Source organism: Triticum dicoccoides, chromosome 2B (assembly GCF_002162155.2).
Source record: "Triticum dicoccoides isolate Atlit2015 ecotype Zavitan chromosome 2B, WEW_v2.0, whole genome shotgun sequence".
Taxonomy (NCBI): domain Eukaryota; kingdom Viridiplantae; phylum Streptophyta; class Magnoliopsida; order Poales; family Poaceae; genus Triticum; species Triticum dicoccoides.
In genome coordinates, this window is record NC_041383.1 from 579,516,162 (window position 1) to 579,535,725 (window position 19,564).

Here is a 19,564-nt window from a genome sequence, read left to right on the forward strand (position 1 = left end):
GTCTTCAATCTTGTATCTTCATAGTCTTGGAGTCCGGCCGATGATGATAGTTCGGCTATCCGGACACCCCCTAGTCCAGGACTCCCTCAGTAGCCCCTAAACCAGGCTTCAATGACGACGAGTCCGGCGCACATATTGTCTTCGGCATTGCAAGGTGGGTTCCTCCTCCGAATAATTTATAGAAGATTGTGAACACCAGGATAGTGTCCGGCTCTGCAAAATAATTTCCACATACCACCGTAGAGAGAATAATATTTACATAAGTTCAACCTGCTGACGTATTTCATGGCGTGACATCACACCACTACCAAGCCTTTACTCGAATTGTTTTTATTATACCACCTCTGCGCGTTTAGCGAAGCGGTTTCCTTGGCACGTCTTGTCGAAGCAGAGATCGTGTTCCCCTTATTCCGGGATTCCCATTAATACGGACGTGGGTAACCCAACCGCGCCCGTTGCCACGCCCCCTCCATCGAAGGCGGGTTCCAAACGGTCACGGGGACAGCTCTTGGTATTCTTCCTCTTTATAATGAGACCAAGGCCAGTTCTTTTTCTTCAATCTTCAATCGAATCCGCCCCTCGCCCCTGAGTTCCAACACCCAGGGCTCCAGATTCGGGTACCTTCGACCTTCGACAATGTCCGGCTCTGACCTACGAGGCCGGTGGATGCCCTCTTCCGTCACGGAAGAAGACGTGCTAAAGCTAAGAGACGCCAGGTACTTGACCTACGAGATTTCGCATAGGTTGCCTGCCCGAGGGCAAGTTATTCCTACTCCCGAGCCCGGCGAGAGCGTTGTGTTCGTGCCTCACCTCCGTCGGGGTTTAGGCTTCCCGATGGATCCCTTCGTGAGGGGGCTCATGTTTTACTATGGGCTGGAATTCCATGACTTGGCTCCAGAGTCCATCCTCCACATCTCATCATTCATTGTCGTTTGTGAAGCCTTCCTCCGCACTACCCCTCACTTCGGCTTGTGGCTCAAAACCTTCAACGTGGAGCCGAAGATGATTGAGGGGCGTCAAGCAGAGTGCGGCGGGGCGGTTATAAGCAAGAGGGCCGATGCTCCATGGCCCGAGGGCTCTTTTCAGGAGGAGCTCGGCTCGTGGCAACAGGAGTGGTTCTATATCACCGCTCCAAGGGGCAGCAGGCAGAAGCCGCCGCCCATCTTTCACTCGGGCCCTCCACAACGGCTGACGTCATGGGTCAACAAAGGGCTTAACTGGGGGTCGTCCAAAGACGTACCCCTGTTGCAGGGCCAGATTCGAGACCTCCAAGAAAGGGAGATCAATCTGGTGGTGGTGGCACAGGTTATGCTGATCCGACGCCTTTTGCCCTGCAAGCGTCGCCCCCTCCGCCTGCGGGAATTTAATCCGGAGGGGCCATGAGCTCTCCAACACTTCATGGGTTTGACACCGGCGGAGATGTACAAACTGTTCTTCGGATTGCAAGAGATGCGTCCGGACTTGACCGAGGACGCCGGCCTAAGCTGCAATCGCCCGGATACTCAAGTAAGTAGCCCTGTGTCTTGACATATGGTCCATTTATTTATCATGGATTTGCCTTTTAACTAGCTATCCCTTTGACAGGAGTGGATAGCGCAAGCAAAACTGATACGGTGTACGGCCCCCCTCCCTGAGACCACACCGGATCCCGTGTTAATCAAATGTTGGAGTTTGCGCCTTCGGAGGAGGGCAAAGGGGGGCACAGGGAAACTACCACCTCCGCCAAGGAGGCTTTCAGTAAGGGGGGAATCGAGAGTCCCTCCTTCCAGGGGGAGAAGAGGACTGCTTCCGAAGACCCGGAGGCCAAGGCCTCAAAGCGGGGAAAGAAATCTGCACCGGAAGGTCCTGTGCCGGGAAGGGCCCCAGCCGCACAGTCTCCCCATAGGAATCAGACCTCCAGCGAGCCGTAAGTAAAAAGGGGGAATTTTTTAATAGGGAATGCCCCTATATTATTTCCAAAGGTAACCGAAGTTTTCACCTTGTAGTTCGGATCTCAGCCCATCTCAGCAGAGCTCAACTTTGGGGGACCTTCCTCCGGAGATGATAGAAAGCGAGACGCCTCCATCTGCCGCCCCGTCGGGCGGGGCGGACAACCCTGAGGTGTCGGCATGGAGAGTCTCCCCGACTCTGGCGGGGCCGGAAAGTCCGGCACCCATTGGAGTACGGCCGGTGGAGCTGCAGGATTTGCTCAAGAGGGCGTCTATCTCGGAAGATTACCGCACATTAATGAGTACGGTGATTGAAAGGATCTCATCCACCGAAAGCGGGTTGTATGAGGCCATCGGAAGCTTGCTGACGGGGTTTGAGGTACGCAAAAAATGACATACCTTTTGACAGTTTTGCACATGAAGTGCGCCCTGTATAGATAGTAGCCCCTGAGACTTGGTATGCTGTCGAAAGCGATAACGTGCCAAGGATCATAATCTCAGTTATAGAATGTCGCCTTTCCTATGCAGGTGGCGGAACATTCGGTGGCCAGCCGGACTGATGGAGTTGCCGAACTGAAGAGGCAACTCGATGTTGCGGATGCGGACATCACGCTAGTCAATAAACGACTTAACGAGTCGCAAGGTAGGTGGTTGCTCCGCGGTTGCCTAGTAAGGGAGCTGTTGTCCGTTCCTTACAATTTGTATGCTTGATGCAGATGGCACCGCTGCTGTGGAAGATCTTCGAGCAGAGCTTGCTCGAGCCAAGGAGCAAGCCAGGATAAGTAATGCGGCTGCCTTGAAGGCAGCAGAAGAGCTAAAAGCCGAAAAGGCTGCTCACTGCCGAAGCAGGGAAGAGTTGGCCGGAATGGCCTTGAAATTAAAAGATGCTACCGACCGTTGTGAGGTTCTTGAAGGAGAACACCGAGTGGAGCAAGAGGGCCTGAAGAAGGCCGGCGACGAAGTCAAGGATGCCCGGAGTGAGATGCGGGCTATGAAGGAGGAACTGCGTCAAGCCAGAGACATTGCGGCTTGAAAGCCCTTTCTTCTGCGTAGGAAGTTCACGGATCCGAAGTATGCTCAGCTGGGCCAGTTGTGTGGTGCGGAGGATCCTTATCTGGATTTGGCGGCGAGTGCGGCAGACGCAGTCGTGCACTTCCGAAGCCAGAAGGATCACAAAATGGAAGAGCTTTACTGGTCTCAATTCCATAGTCCGGAGCGTCCTCTTCCGTTGACTGATCGGCTGGCTGAGTGGGCTGAGCTGAATAGATTGTCCGGACTTGCCATGACGGATGTGGTCACTCATATGTGGCCGGAAAGGCCCAAGCCAAAGAGTTATTTTGTCTTGTTGCAGCAATTCCTTGGGGCGGTGCCGCATATCAAGGCGATGAAGCGGTCGGCATGCATAGAAGGTGCACGGATGGCTCTCGCCCGTGTGAAGACATACTGGGCGGACATGGATGCCACCGTTGTTCCATCCCGGGGTTCGGACAAGAGCCGATTACCCGCCGAGCACTATTTTGAGGAAGTCCTGCAGGGCGCTCGTTTAATAGAGTCGCAGTGCTCGAAAGATGTCATGTTCAAATGACGTGTATGATTTGTGAGATCATGTTTATAATGCAATAGCTTTTTATACTTGTGCGTTCAAGTATTGAACTATCTCCTGTGCGGCCGTATATGTATGAATAACCTGAAAGTTGCAGTCTTTGGCTTCAGCCCCCACACACATGGTGCGGGGGTGTTTGCAAAAAAGAAAAGCACTTTTTCACACTTAATCCAACGTCTTGGTCCTTTGAAGGAGGTGATAGCATAGCAAACTAGGCAACTGGACTATAATGCTTTATCACTTTCACTTAGCCATAGGAGCTCGATGGTGGGGCTACTATATAGCCCCTAGAGGCACCACGCTCTCCGAACTTGGGGCACGTATGTGCCTGACCGGGAAGCGGTCCTTCGTCAAAACAGAGGAATTCTAAACATTCCAATAGTCGATCGAGTGGTTGACCAGTCTCTCGCTATATCATGACAGTCAGTTTTCGGCTTTCTCTACTGAGGTGCTCGCCCGGCCGAACCGGGGCACAATCGCAGTAGTTCTCCTGGTGCCGCGTTAGCCGATGGAGCGGAACGTAAGGCAGCAAAACACAGGAGCCGGGCAAACCCAACATTTGACCAAAGACATGATTCGGAGCTGATGCATATAAGGCCTAACTCGAGACGCCGGACACTCCCTGAGGTGTTCGGTCTTTATGATACCAGGCAGAACAATGCCCTAAGCCCCTAGTGTCCAGGTACAGACGGGAACTTCTGACGCGGCCGATGCCAAAACGCCAGCCTCCTCCTCGGTTATGGTAGAAAACCAGGGGATAAGTATCAACAAGAGACAGTAAGAAAGGTTTACGCAGGGTCTTAATCTGAAAAGAATCCTTGCAACGGGTCCCTGCTGCACGTCTGCGCCTGTGTCTCCGTTGTGCTGTATCCTGGACGGGTGTAGCACGTGCTTCATCTGTAAAAGAGAAGGACTTAGTTTGGAAGAAATATCGTGCAAAGGTTGCATTTAAAATAAAGTATAATTTGGAAGATGAATAAAGTTGAGCTTTATTGGCTCTCATCGTTTATATGCGCAACCCCTTGTAAAGGGGTATGCAGCTGGGAAGCCCCTTGTTTATTTACGCCGGACTCACCTAACCATGTCCGAGGTCTGAATGACCTGTTTTTAGGGGCTTTGACCTGCAAGGTCAGATTAGTGTGTGGCTGTCAAGGCGGCCTCACGTTCTCCGTGGTCGAGGAACACTCGGAGTCACTCTTTAATGAGATTTGCGTTAAAGTGGGCGAAAGCTTCGCGTCCCAGTAGTGCTTGAGGGCCACTGTGAAATGGGGCGATATGGAGAGTGAGCTTTTCGCGACGGAGGTTGTCGGATGAACCGGACACAACCTCTAGTGGTACAGAGCCTGTTCAATTGGCTTAAAGGCCGGGCGTCACTCCTTTGAAGGAAGTTCTGCTACGGTGAATTTTGGTAGGGTCTATCCCCATTCTGTGGATGGTGTCCTGGTATGGCAGGTGCCGCACTGTGTTTTCGTGTTATCACATGAAGTGAGTTCACTGTTTTGACTTCTAGTGGGAAAGTCTTCTGTTTTCCGGCGTTCTGCTTGTGGGGTTCGTCGTCGTCTTCGCTTGGTGTGTCGAGCCCCTTGCGTTCGGCGTTAAGTCGGTCGGACTGTTTGAAGACCCAACAATCTCTGTGGGTATGGTTTGCAGGCTTCCCGGAGGTACTATGTATTTGACATAGCCTATCCAGAATTTTGTTTAGGTTGGATAGCTCGTCAATATTGTCCTTTAGGGGCAGTGTTTTGTTATTCGGCCGAGAGCTTTTGAATCCGGCATTGACCGCCGTGCTATTTGGGCCATTTTCCTTATTCCGGCGCTGATCTTTTCTGCGTCATGATCTTCCATTTCCATCCCTGACTTCGGATGTACTCGGGTCGCTGGTGCTACATCTAGCCAGCCAGCTGTCCTCCCCTGCGCAAAAGCGGGTCATGAGGCTTGTTAGTGCAGCCATTGTTCTTGGTTTTTCCTGGCCGAGGTGTCTGGCGAGCCATTCGTCTCGGACGTTGTGCTTAAAGGCTGCTAAGGCTTCGACGTCCGGACAGTCGACTATTTGGTTCTTTTTGGTGAGGAACATGTTCCAGAATTTGCATGCTGACTCTCCGGGCTGTTGAGTTATGTGACTTAAATCGTCTGCATCCGGAGGGCGGACATAGGTCCCTTGAAAATTTGCTCGAAACGCATCCTCGAGCTCTTCCCAACTTCCAATGGTATTTTCTGGGAGGCTTTTGAGCCAATGCCGAGCTGGCCCTTTGAGCTTGAGGGGTAGGTATTTTATGGCGTGGAGATCGTCTCCTCTAGCCATATGTATGTGTAGGATATAATCCTCAATCCAAACTCCGGGTCTGTTGTTCCGTCATATGCCTCTATGTTCACGGGTTTGAATCCCGCTGGAAATTCATGATCCAGTACCTCGTCGGTGAAACATTGTGGGTGTGCAGCGCCCCTGTATTTGGGTGTGCCGTTGTCTTCAAACGCTCGGCGGGTTGTGTTGCTTCCTGGAGTCTTCTTTTTTGTCCCATAGATAGACCTGACTGGGTCATCCTTTTTCTGAGGATCTTTATGCTGATTGTGTGCCGGCATGTGTGCGGAGCCCCTTGCTTCTCTTAGCCTGTCATCTGGTCGTCTATCCGGCCAGGCGGCCTCTTTCTTTTTTGACTGCGGGGGCTCTAAGGCCTCCTCCACGAATTCGGGCAGCAACTTGCGCTTTGGGTAACTCTTTGCCTGGCGAATAGCGTCATATTTATCTGCAGTATTGAGTACTTTGCTCCATCTCACTCTGAGTGCGCCCTCTGCTGTTTTGAGCTTCTGCTTTTGCTTCTTCAAACTTCTTGCGGTAGCGACGAGCCTTTTATGAAGGTTCTTATGCTCTGGTGATGTGTTCGGCGTGAGATCGTCTAGGTTCTTGTTTTTGCCGGGCATGGGTTGCTTGTCCAGTTCACCGTGTTCGGATGATTGCTTGGTTGCGTGTTCACCGTCCACTGCTTCGCCCTGCTCTAGGGCCGGGTCTGTATGTGTGCCGTATTTATCGAGGCGGGACTTTGGGCGGCGCTTGCGTCGCCATTTTGGTTGTTTGCTGGTGGAGTTGTCCTTCACCATGTCCCGTTGTTCCTCATTATCGCTTCCTTTTGGTGTATCCACCATGTATACGTCATATGATGAGGTGGCTTTCCAGTGCCCGGTAGGCGCTGGTTCTTGGTCGTCTTCGGCATCGTCGTCCATACCGTCGATGTCTTCGGAGTCGTAGTCTAGCATGTCGGTTAGATCGTCGACAGTGGCTACTAAGTGGGTGGTGGGTGGGCTTTGAATTTCTTCGTCGTCCGCATCCCAACCGTCCTGACCGCAGTCCGGCCAGGGTTCTCCTGATAATGAGAGATACTTTAGAGAACTCAAGATGTCACCAAAAGGTGAGTGTTGAAAGATGTCTGCTGCGGTGAACTCCATGATCGGCGCCCAATCGGATTCGATTGGAGGGGGCGCGGGAGGTTTGGAGTCCGGCAAGGAGTCCGGCACCTCGGAGTCACGAGCTTCATGAGGGACAAGGTCAGTGTTCGGCTCTATCGCCGTAGAGGTTGCAGCCCCCGAGGCGGTGTCTAGCCATCCGTCCTCGATCTGCGCAACCGGCTCCGAATTGAAGATCGGAGCGGACTCGAGTGCGGCCTCCAGGGTACTGTCCGACTGCAGAGCTAAATCATGCCCATCGTGATAGTGCGGCGTGCTTGGCTGTGGCCCGAACCCATCGAAGATCAAGTCCCCGCGGATGTCAGCCGTGAAGTCCAAACTTCCAAATCTGACCTGACGGCCAGGGGCATAGCTTTCGATCTGCTCCAGATGGCCAAGTGAATTGGCCCGCAGTGCAAAGCCGCCGAATACGAAGATCTGTCCGGGGAGGAAGGTCTCACCCTGGACTGTGTCGTTGTTGATGATCGAAGAGGCCATCGAGCCTATCGGTGACGACATAGAGGAACTCTCAATGAAAGCACCAATGTCGGTGTCAAAACCGGCGGATCTCGGGTAGGGGGTCCCGAACTATGCGTCTAGGCGGATGGTAACAGGAGACAAGGGACACGATGTTTTACCCAGGTTCGGGCCCTCTTGATGGAGGTAAAACCCTACGTTATGCTTGATTAATATTGATGATGTGTGTTACAAGAGTAGATCTACCACGAGATCAAGGAGGCTAAACCCTAGAAGCTAGCCTATGGTATGATTGTTGTCCGTCCTACGGACTAAAGCCATCCGGTTTATATAGACACCGGAGAGGGCTAGGGTTACACAGAGTCGGTTACAATGGTAGGAGATCTACATATCCGTATCGCCAAGCTTGCCTTCCACGCCAAGGAAAATCCCATCCGGACACGGGACGAAGTCTTCAATCTTGTATCTTCATAGTCTTGGAGTCCGGCCGATGATGATAGTTCGGCTATCCGGACACCCCCTAGTCCAGGACTCCCTCACCTTCCTTAACAGAAATTGAAATCTAATATTTCCTTCTTTCATATCAATAATTGCATCAATCGTTCTAAGGAAAGGTCTACCAAGAATAATAGGGCATGCAGGATTGCAATCTATATCAAGCACAATAAAATCTACGGGCACATAATTCCTATTTGCAACAATAATAACATCATTAATTCTTCCCATAGGTTTCTTAATGGTGGAATCCGCTAGATGCAAATTCAAAGAACAATCATCAAATTCACGGAAACCTAACACATCACATAGAGTTTTTGGAATCATGGAAACGCTAGCACCCAAATCACACATAGCAAAGCACTCATAATATTTAATTTTAATCTTAATAATAGGTTCCCACTCATCATAAAGCTTTCTAGGGATAGAAACTTCCAACTCAGGTTTTTCTTCAAAAGATTTCATCATAGCATCAACGATATGTTTAGTAAAAGCTTTATTTTATTTATAAGCATGGGGTGAATTCAACATGGATTGCAACAAGGAAAGACAATCTATCAAAGAACAATTATCACAATTAAAGTCCTTGAAATCCAAAAGAGTGTGTTCATCGCTACTTAAAGTTTTGACCTCTCCAATCCCACTTTTATCAATTCTATCATTAAGATCTTTAAACTCCAAATTATTGGCACGCCTTCTAGCTAATGTTGAATCATCTCCAGTCCCCTCTTTATCAATATTTATAATAGAGAACAAAGATTCAATAGGAGTCACATCAATCACTTTAATATCTTCATCATTAATATCACAAGAAATAGAAGAACACGCTTTTACAAACCAATCCCACTTAGCATGCATCCTAGCGGTTCTTTCTTTGCATTCATCAATATAAATTTTAATAGCTTTTAGATATTCATTAATGTCATGCTTGGGTGGCATAGATCTAATCTTCAAAGAATCAACCTCAAGATAAATTCTATCAACGTTCCTAGTCAAATCATAAATCTTAAGAAATTTTTCTTCTACCATAGCATTGAAATTCTTTTGAGAATTGATGAAATCTTTATTATTGTTCTCAAGATAAGAGGGTATATTATTATAATTTCCATAATAATTGTTGTAGGAATTACCATATTTATTAGAGGAATTACTAGCAAACGGCCTAGGGTTGAAATCACCACTATACGCGTTATTACCAAAATTGTTCCTACCAACAAAATTCACATCCATAGATTCATTATTATTCTCAGTCTAAGTGGACAAAGGCATGTCATTAGGATCAATATGAGCACTCTTACTAGCAATCAATTTCATAAGTTCATCCATCTTTCCACTCAAAGTGTTAATTTCTTCAATCGCATGCACTTTTTTACTAGTAGAAGATCTTTCGGTGTGCCATTGAGATTTATTTGCCATAATATTATCTAGGAGTTTAACAGATTCTCCTAATGTGATTTTCATAAAACTACCTCCCGTAGCAGAATCTAAAAGATTTCTAGATGCAAAATTCAATACAGCATAATTTGTTTGTATGATCGTCCATAAACTTAAACCATGAGTAGGGAAATTTCTTATCATCAATTTCATCCTCTCCCAAGATTGTGCAACATGTTCATGATCAAGTTGCTTAAAATTCATTACTAAGGGTGTTGATCTTAGCCGGAGGAAAATACTTGGAAATAAAAGCATCTTTACACTAATTCCATGAATCAATCCTATTTTTAGGCAAACATGAAAACCAAGTTTTAGCACGATCTCGTAGTGAGAACGGAAATAACTTCAATTTAACAATATCACTATCCATATCTTTTTTCTTTTGCATATCACACAACTCAATGAAAGTATTTAGATGGGATGCATCATCTTCACTAGGAAGGCCAAAAAATTGTTATTTCATAACAAGATTCAACAAAGCGGCATTAATTGTTGGGATCTACGGTAGGGTACGTCGACTGCAAATTAAAATTTTCCTATGCGCAGAACAACCAGGAACATGCTATGGGAGATGGATCACAGATCATTACCACTAGACGCGCAGTGTCGTGCAACGGAAGTAGAGTTGAGGCAGCGCGTTTCCGGAGTCGCTTCACGTTCCCGGAGTCATCTCCTCCTTGTCGGTCTCCCATGTAGCCAACCGGATCCCGCAAACAGGTTCGCCAGAGCGGCGCAAGTGCATCACCTCTAACGGTATCCGTGTGTGCAGGAGGAACGTCGTGCGACAGACTGCTAGGTCCGGTCACACAACCGGCGGCGAGTGGAGGTGGCTATTCGCAACACATGCAAACCCTAGTGACAGCGCCGAAGCGATCAATCGCATGAGTGTGCCGCACCTCAACTTTATATAGGCGTCCGTCGCGGGCTCAACACTTGGGCCTCGCACAAACCCTAAAGCCCACAAGTCTACTCGGCCACAATCCGAATACAGTTCGGATCACATCCGACTAGTGTCCTCGGATCCGACCTCGTAGGTTCCTTCCCTTAAGTGCGCGACCCCTTAGGTTCAAGTCAGCTTGGTCGCAGTTCAGATCACCTCCGAACTGCATGGTTGGTAGCGGCCTCTAGGAAGGCATGCCGAACACCAAGCAGACTATGAAGCTGGTTAGGCGAACCTGTACAACATTTCACACTTTTGTTCCCTTTGCCACATGATATATGTTGTCGGGCTCAAGGCGAGATTGTCATCCTTGTGCTAGCCCGACCTCTTTCTTGTTCCAGTGATGTCGGCCACTATCCGGATTATCTCATAATCCTTGTCGCATGGCCATGCTTATCCTGGTCGGATCACACGAGGGCCCAGAGTATATCTCTCCTAATCGAAGGGGTAAATCCCATCTTGCTTGACCATGTCTCGCAGCATGGGTCTGGACAAGCCTGAAACCTACCTTTGTAACTACCCAGTTACGGAGTAGCGTTTGGTTGGCCCAAAGCAGGTCTGTCACCATCCCGAGCACATGCGTCAGCTCAGGTCTTAGGACATAGAACGTATGTTGTACTAGAGACTCACAGATGACATATCGCTGCGTCTCATAGTTGGGTCTGTCCGACTCGGGCCTTATCTCGACTCAGATCCGACTATGTCGAATCCGACCAGATCCTTCCGAGTCCATATTATACGGTTAGCACCCAATGCTCCATGGCTAGTGAAACCAAGCCATCGACCGTGTCATATGCTAGTCTAGTCGGTTGCGCGCCCACATAGCCCTTTCGACTAGGAACCTTTTAGGACAGTCATCATACAATGCATAGTCCCACAAACAAGTCACATACTTGCTGATACACATCATTGATAATGTCCAAGGACTATCTTTATTCATAAACACATAGGAAATATCATCATACATGATTGCCTCTAGGGCATATCTCCAACATTAATTTCATAAGATTCCGCACTAGTGGCGGGAGCAATCGGAGTACTAATAAAATCATTATTATTAGTGTTGGAAAAGTCACACAACTTGGTATTCTCTTGAGTCATCATCACAAAGCAAGCAATCGATCACACAAGCAAACGAAAAGACAAACAAAAGAAGGGCGAATAAAAAACGCAAATATTTATGTGTTTTTCTGAAAACATTTTAGAAGTGGGGGAGAGGAAAACAAGAGACAAATCACAAATAATGTAATGCAAGAGATGAGAGTGTATGATGGGTACTTGGTAGGCTTGATGTAGAACCTCCCCAGCAACGGCGGCAAAAATTCTTTCTGCTACTTCTTGAGCTTGCGTTGTTTTTTCCCTTGAAGAGGAAAGGGTGATGCACAAAGTAGAGATAAGTATTTCCCTCAGTTTGAGAACCAAGGTATCAATCCAGTAGGAGGTACAAGCAAGTCTCCAATCTATGCACTTACACAAACAATCAAACACTTGCACCCAACACGATAAAGGGGTTGTCAATCCCTTCACGGTCACTTGCAAGGATGAGATCCGATAGAGATAGATATAAAAGATTACTAAAACGTAAAAAAATAATGGAAAATAGACCCGGGGGCCATAGGTTTCACTAGAGGCTTCTCCCTTGAAGAAAGCATATGGTGGGTAACAAAATTACAATTGAGCAATTGATAGAAAAGCGCAAAGTTATGGCGATATCCAAGGCCATGATCATGAATATAGGCATCACGTCCTTGTCAAGTAGACGAAAACGATTTTGCATCTACTACTATTACTCCAAATATCGACCGCTATCCAGCATGCATCTAGAGTATTAAGTTCATAAGAACGGAGTAATGCCTTAAGTAAGATGACATGATGTAGAGGGATAAACTCAAGCAATATGATGAAACCCCCATCTTTTTTCCTTGATGGCAAGAATACAATTCGTGCCTCGCTACCCCTACTGTGTCACTGGGTGAGGACACCGCAAGATTGAACCCAAAACTAAGCACCTCTCCCATTGCAAGAAAAACCAATCTAGTTGGCCAAACCAAACCGATAGTTCGAAGAGAAACACAAAGATATTTGATCATGCATAAAAGAGTTCAGAAAAGACTCAAATAATATTCATAGATAATCTGATCATAAACCCACAATTTATCGGATCTCACCAAGCACACTGCAAAAAAAGTATTACATCGAATAGATCTCCAAGAACATTGATGTCTACTACACAACCTTCTTCTTGTAGACGTTGTTGGGCCTGCAAGTGCACAGGTTTGTAGGACAGTAGCAAATTTCCCTCAAGTGGATGACCTAAGGTTTATCAATCCGTAGGAGGCGTAGGATGAAGATGGTCTCTCTCAAGCAACCCTACAACCAAATAACAAAGAGTATCTTGTGTCCCCAACACACCCAATACAATGGTAAATTGTATAGGTGCACTAGTTCGGTGAAGAGATGAAGATACAAGTGCAATATGGATGGTAGATATAGGTTTTTGTCATCTGAAATAATAAAAACAGCAAGGTAGCAAGCGATAAAAGTGAGCGTAAACGGTATTGCAATGATAGGAAACAAGGCCTAGGGTTCATAATTTCGCTAGTGCAAGTTCTCTCAACAATAATAACATAGATAGATCATATAACAAGCCCTCAACATGCAACAAAGAGTCACTCCAAAGCCACTAATAGCGGAGAAAAAACATAGAGATTATGGTAGGGTACGAAACCACCTCAAAGTTATTCTTTTGGATCGATCTATTAAAGAGTTCGTACTATAATAACACCTTAAGACACAAATTAACCAAAACCCTAATGTCACCTAGATACTCCATTGTCACCTCAAGTATCCGTGGGCATGATTATACGATATGCATCACACAATCTCAGATTCATCCAACCAACACAAAGTACTTCAAAGAGTGCCCCAAGGTTTCTAACGGAGAGTCAAGAACGTGTGCCAACCCCTATGCATAGGTTCATAGACGGAACCCGCAAGTTGGTCACCAAAACATACATCAAGAGGCACATGATATCCCATTGTCACCACACATAAGCACGGCAAGACATACATCAAGTGTTCTCATAAAAGACTCAATCCGATAAGATAACTTCAAAGGGGAAACTCAATTCATCACAAGAGAGTAGAGGGGGAGAAACATCATAAGATCCAACTACAATAGCAAAGCTCGGGATACATCAAGATCGTGCCATAGAGGGAACACGAGAGAAAACACGAGAGAGAGAGAGATCAAACACATAGCTACTGGTACATACCCTCAGCCCCGAGGGTGAACTACTCCCTCCTTGTCATGGAGAGCGCTGGGATGATGAAGATGGCCACCGGTTGAGGATCCCCCCCCTCCGGCAGGGTGCCGGGAAGGGCTCCTGAGAGGTTTTTGGTGGCTACAGAGGCTTGCGGCGGCGGAACTCCCGATCTATCTTCTCTGTGGATGTTTTTAGGGTACGTGGGACTATATAGGCGAAAGAAGTCGGTCGGGAGGTGCTCGAGGGGCCCACGAGACAGGAGGCGCCCCCCCCTAGGGGCGCGCCCTCCTATCTCGTGGAGTACTTGAGTATCTTCTAACTTGAACTCCACGTCTCCAGGATGATATTCTTTCAAAAAATCACGTTGTCGAAGGTTTCATTCCGTTTGGACTCCGTTTGATATTCCTTTTCTTCGAAATACTAAAACAGGCAATAAAACAACAATATGGGCTGGGCCTCCGGTTAATAGGTTAGTCCCAAAAGTAATATAAAAGTGTAAAATAAAGCCCATAATCATTCAAAACAGATAATATAATAGCATGGAACAATAAAAAATTATAGATACGTTGGAGACGTATCAAGCATCCCCAAGCTTAATTCCTACTCGTCCTCGAGTAGGTAAATGATAAAAACAGAATTTTTGATGTGGAATGCTACCTAGCATGATTCTCAAAGTAATTTCTCTTTATTGTGGCATGAATGTTCAGATCCAAATGATTCAAGATAAAAGCTTATAAATACATAAGAAATAGTAATACTTCAAGCATACTAATCAAGGTAATCATGTCTTCTCAAAATAACATGGCTAAAGAAAGTTATCCCTACAAAATCATATAGTCTGGCTGTTGCTCTATCTTCATCACACAAAGTATTTAATCATGCACAACCCCGATGACAAGCCAAGCAATTGTTTCATACTTTAATAATCACAAACTCTTTCAACTTTCACGCAATACATGAGCGTGAGCCATGGACATAGCACTATATGTGGAATAGAATGGTGGTTGTGGAGAAGACAAAAAGGAGAAGATAGTCTCACATCAACTAGGCGTATCAACGGGCTATGGAGATGCCCATTAATAGATATCAATGTGAGTGAGTAGGGATTGCCATGCAACGGATGCACTAGAGCTATAAATATATGAAAGCTCAACAAAAGAAACTAAGTGGGTGTGCATCCAACTTGCTTGCTCACGAAGACCTAGGGCACTTTTGAGGAAGCCCATCATTGGAATATACGAGCCAAGTTCTATAATTAAAAATTCCCACTAGTATGTGAAAGTGACAACATATGAGACTCTCTATCATGAAGATCATGGTGCTATTTTGAAGCACAAGTGTGGAAAAATAGATAGTAGCAATTGTCCCTTCTCTCTTTTTCTCTCTTTTTATTTTTTTTTCTCTTTCTCTTTTTTTCTTTTTCTTCTTTTTTTTCTTTGGCCTCCCTTTTTTTCTCTTTTTTTTCTTCTTTTTTTTCTTTTTGTAAAGTCCGAAGTCTCATCCCGACTTGTGGGGGAATCATAGTCTTCATCATCCTTTCCTCACTAGGACAATGCTCTAATAATGAAGATCATCACACTTTTATGGATTTACAACTCAAAGCTAGAACAAGATATGACTCTATATGAATGCCTCCGGCGGTGTACCGGGATATGCAATGAATCAAGAGCGACATGTATGAAGATTATGAAGGTGGCCTTGCCACAAATACGATGTTAACTACATGATCATGCAAAAAGCAATATGACAAAAGTAATGTGTGGCATAATGATAATGAACGGAACGGTGGAAAGTTGCATGGCAATATATCTCGAAATGGCTATGGGAATGCCATAATAGGTAGGTATGGTGGCTGTTTTGAGCAAGGTATATGGTGGGTGTATGGTACTGGCGAAAGTTGCGCTGCACAAGAGAGGCTAGCAATAATGGAAGGGTGAAAGGGTGCGTATAATCCATGGACTCAACATTAATCAAAAGAACTCATGCACTTGTTGCAAAAATTTAGAAGTCATCAAAAACCAAAGCACTACGCGCATGCTCCTAGGGGGATAGATTGGTAGGAAAAGACCATCGCTCGTCCCCGACTGCCACTCATAAGGAAGACAATCAATAAATAAAATTGTGCTCCAACTTCATCACAAAGCGGTTCACCATACGTGCATGCTACGGGAATCACAACCCTTAACACAAGTATTTTTCATAATCACCTCAACTAGCATGACTGTAATATCACTACCTCCATATCTCAAAACAATTATCAAGTATCAAATTGATCATAGCATCCAATTCACTTCCTATGTAAGTTTTCGTTCAAATTACCATGCTGTTTAAGACTCTCAAAATAATATAAGTGAAGCATGAGAGACTAGCAATTTCTTCAAAATATAACCACCGCCGTGCTCTAAAAGATATAAGTGAAGCACTAGAGCAAACGACAAACTACTCCAAAAAGATATAAGTGAAGATCAATGAGTAGCTAAATAATTATGCAACTATGCAAAGACTCTCTCTCAATAAAGAATTTCAGATCTTGGTATCTTATTCAAACATCAAGCAAACAAAATAAAATGACAATGCAAGGATAGCACAACTCATGTGAAGAAGCAAAAACTTAGGCTCAACCGATACTAACCGATAGTTGTTGAAGAGGAAAGGTGGGATGCCTACCGGGGCATCCCCAAGCTTAGATGCTTGAGACTTCTTGAAATATTATCTTGGGGTGCCTTGGGAATCCCCAAGCTTGAGCTTTTGTGTCTCCTTAATTCCTTACATGTCACGGTTTTTCTTTTTATCAAAAGCTTCATTCACAACAGACTCAACAAGAACTCGTGAGATAGGTTAGTATAAACCAATGCAAAACCATATCATCTTCTACTGTAACAAATCACTAACATTATTATTCAACATTGAATACTAAATGTCTCTGCATATTTAATACTCCTATTCTCAAATAGAATCATTAAACAAGCAAACATATGCAAACAATGCAACCATAACAGCAATCTGTCAAAACAGTACAGTCTGTAAAGAATGCAAGAGTAACAATACTTCCCTGAATCCAAAAATTATGAACTAAAATTACCACTGTAATAAATTTATCAGAGCTTAATATTCAAAAAGATTCAACGTTATACCATTCTCTGACTTTTCTAGGGAATTTTTGCAACAGCGGTAAACTTTCTGTTCTCAAACAGCAACATGTATACTTAGCAAAATAAGCATGGCAAAGGCTATCCTTGACTTTATTATTGAAACTAAAGATGCAAAACATCATTCTAACTAACAGCAAGCAAACACTAACAAAATAAAATGACGCTCCAAGCAAAACACATATCATGTGGTGAATAAAAATATAGCTCCAAGTAAAGTTACCGATGAACGAAGACGAAAGAGGGGATGCCTTCCGGGGCATCCCCAAGCTTAGGCTCTTGGTTGTCCTTGAATATTACCTTTGGGTGCCTTGGGGAACCCCAAGCTTAGGCTCTTGCCACTCCTTATTCCATAGTCCATCGAATCCTTACCCAAAACTTGAAAACTTCAACCACACAAAACTCGTAAGCTCCGTTAGTATAAGAAAATAAAACCACCACTTAGGTACTGTAATGAACTCATTCTAAATTCATATTGGTGTAAAACCTACTATATTCCAACTTCTCTATGGTTCATACCACTTAATACTAGCCATAGATGCATCAAAATAAGCAAACAACACAATGAAAACAGAATCAGTCAAAAACAGAACAGTCTGTAGTAATCTGTATCAAACGTATACTTATGGAACCCCAAAAATTATGAAATAAATTGCTGGACCTGAGTAATTTGTCTATTAATTATCTGCAAAAAGAATCAACCTAAAATAACTCTATAGTAAAAAATGGCAGCCATTATCGTGAGCGCTAAAGTTTCTGTTTACTACAGCAAGATCACATAAACTTCACCCAAGTCTTCCCAAAGGTCCTACTTGGCACTTTATTGAAACAAAAGCTACAAAACATGATTAATACAGTAGCATAATCACGTGGACACACAAAAACAGTAAGGGTAAATATTGGGTTGTCTCCCAACAAGCGCTTTTCTTTAATGCCTTTCTAGCTAGGCATGACGATGGCAATGATGCTCACATAAAAGATAAGAACTGAAACATAACGGGAGCATCATGAAGCATATGACTAGAACATTTAAGTATAACCCACTTCCTATGCATAGGGATTTTGTGAGCAAACAACTTATGGGAACAATAATCAACTAGCATAGGAAGGCAAAACAAGCATAACTTCAAAATTTTAAGCACATAGAGAGGAAAATTGACATTATTGCAATTCCTACAAGCATATATTCCTCCCTCATAATAGTTTTCAGTAGCATCATGAATGAATTCAACAATATAACCAGCACCTAAAGCATTATTTTCATGATCTACAAGCATAGAAAATTTACTACTCTCCACATAAGCAAAATTCTTCTCATCAAAAGTAGTGGGAGCAAACTCAACAAAATAATTATCATGTGAGGCATAATCCAATTGAAAACTAAAATCATGATGACAAGTTTCATGGTTATCATTATTCCTAATAGCATACAAGTCATCACAATAATCATCATAGATAGCAACTTTGTTCTCATAATCAATTGAAACCTCTTCCGAAATAGTGGAATCATCACTAAATAAAGTTGACACTCTTCCAAATCCACTTTCATGTTCATCACAATAAGATTCAACATCCTCCAAAATAGTGGGATCACTACTTCCTAAAGTTTACACTCTTCCAAACCCACTTTCATCAATATAATCATCATAAATAGGAGGCATGCTTTCATCATAGTAAATATTCTCATCAAAACTTGGGGGACAAAAAATATCATATTCATCAAACATAGCTTACCCAAGCTTGTGGCTTTGCATATCATTAGCATCATGGATATTCAAGGAATTCATACTAACAACATTGCAATCATGCTCATCATTCAAAGATATAGTACCAAACATTCTAATGCATTCTTCTTCTAGCACTTGAGCACAATTTTCCCTTCCATCATTCTCACGAAAGATATTAAAAACACGAACCATATGAGACAAACTTAACTTCATTTTTTTGTAGTTTTCTTTTATAAACTAAACTAGTGATAAAACAAGAAACTAAAAGACTAGATTGCAAGATCTAAAGATATGCCTTCAAGCACTCACCTCCCCGGCAACGGCGCCAGAAAAGAGCTTAGTTGACGGGGTGTGAGTGAGTGCCCTTTACCTAGCCTCCCCGGCAACGGCGCCAGAAAAGAGCTTGATGTCTACTACACAACCTTCTTCTTGTAGACGTTGTTGTGCCTGCAAGTGCACAGGTTTGTAGGACAGTAGCAAATTTCCCTCAAGTGGATGACCTAAGGTTTATCAATCCGTAGGAGGCGTAGGATGAAGATGGTCTCTCTCAAGCAACCTTGCAACCAAATAACAAAGAGTCTCTTGTGTCCCCAACACACCCAATACAATGGTAAATTGTATAGGTGCACTAGTTCGGCGAAGAGATGAAGATACAAATGCAATATGGATGGTAGATATAGGTTTTTGTCATCTGAAATAATAAAAACAGCAAGGTAGCAAGCGATAAAAGTGAGTGTAAACGGTATTTCAATGATAGGAAACAAGGCCTAGGGTTCGTACTTTCGCTAGTGCAAGTTCTCTCAACAATAATAACATAAATAGATCATATAACAAGCCCTCAACATGCAACAAAGAGTCACTCCAAAGCCACTAATAGCGGAGAACAAACATAGAGATTATGGTAGGGTACGAAACCACCTCAAAGTTATTCTTTCGGATCGATCTATTAAAGAGTTCGTACTAGAATAACACCTTAAGACACAAATCAACCAAAACCCTAATGTCACCTAGATACTCCATTGTCATATCAAGTATCCGTGGGCATGATTATACGATATGCATCACACAATCTCAGATTCATCCAACCAACACAAAGTACTTCAAAGA